Consider the following 1,518-nt stretch of genomic DNA (forward strand, 5'->3'; position numbering starts at 1 on the left):
TTCAGTATTGGAGCTTGAATTCAAGCTCTCTACCACTGGAGCCAGCCTCAAACTGTGACCTTCCTATCTGCACTGAGTAGCTGGGATTACAGCTGTGAACCACCATGCCCAGCAGGACCCCAGCCTCACCAGGAAGCCCTTGAACTATGGGAAGCTCATCAACTCGAGCTCAGTACAGGGGTGCCTGGCCACAAAGCCTTTCTGCAGAGGCCATGACCAAGAAAAGGCCCCAGTTATCAGAAGTGCTCCTCTTGAATGGCTGCAGGGCTTCCCTCCCTGAACCATCATTTCCTCAGACCCAGGCCCTGCTCAGTGAAGCATGAAGGAGGCCCTCGGGGGAGCCACAGGCACAGGCGCCTTTAAATTATGGAGCAGCCTCCTTAGCCCCTCTCAGAAAGGCCCAGCCGCCCCCACTAAATAATTCAGCACCTCAGGAAGACCCAGTGGTTCCTGACCTGGCTGAAGTAGGTCAGACTTGGCATAGCTGTGGCAGGGGCTCCAGGGCTCACAGCAGCCTCCCCGCCATGCTAGGAGGAGCTGCAAGCTGGGAAGGCCTTGCTTGCATGGCAAGTGCCCAGCTGGCTCAAACACTGCAGCAAGCTGAGGGGGGCAAGGCAAGAAAGGCTCAACCCTTCTTTCTGGCACAAGCTACAGCCACTGACCTCCCTTCAGTCACCTACAGGCCCCTGTGCCTGCCCACCTAGGTGTGTGTCACTCCAAGGCAATGACAGGCAATAGTCACCAGCAGGGAACACCTCAGACCTAAGCTGCCCAGTGCAGTTAGGACACAGATAAGGAATGGTGGGGTCACCTTAGCCACTCCAGCTTTGCTTGGAGCAAAGCTATAATGATCTGCTCACATTCTCACAGGGTCAGGAGGAGGCAGGCTCTGGGGGTCTGGGCACAGGTCCAGATATGCGATGGTGGGGTGTCTGACAGCTCCCGGAAGGGCCAAGTGGGTGATGGCATAGAGAAAACGAAGGTCCCCTCGGGTCTGTCCAGGGTTGGTTCTGGGTGCAGGGGATCTTGGTCCCAACCCTCAGAACTCCAAGAACAAGGAAGTGAATTCACCAAGCATAGGTGGGCTGACATAGGCCCAACTATGTGAACCCTAGACAGGACGTCCCTCCTCTCCTTCCCAAAGAGGGGAGAAGCGACATGGGCTCAAGGTACCACCACCCTCATAGTTATAGGGCAGGTCATTTGCCCCTTCCTCAACTTTTTTTTTTTTTCTGTGGTACTGGGACTTGAACTCAGGGCCTACACCTTGAGCCACTCCACCAACCTTTTTTTGCTTTTTCTTTTTTTTCCACCAGACTTTTTTTAAAATGGGATTTTTTCTAGATAGGGTCTTGTAAACTATTTTGCCCGGGGCTGGCTTCGAACTGCATCCTCCTAATCTTTGCCTCCTGAGTAGCTATAGGCGTGAGACACCAGTGCCCCTCACCATACTCCCAACTCTTGGTACCTCTCTGATCACCTCACACACAGCAGCCTGTGTCCCATGGAGGGTGAAAG

Source organism: Castor canadensis, chromosome 2 (genome assembly GCF_047511655.1).
Source record: "Castor canadensis chromosome 2, mCasCan1.hap1v2, whole genome shotgun sequence".
Taxonomy (NCBI): domain Eukaryota; kingdom Metazoa; phylum Chordata; class Mammalia; order Rodentia; family Castoridae; genus Castor; species Castor canadensis.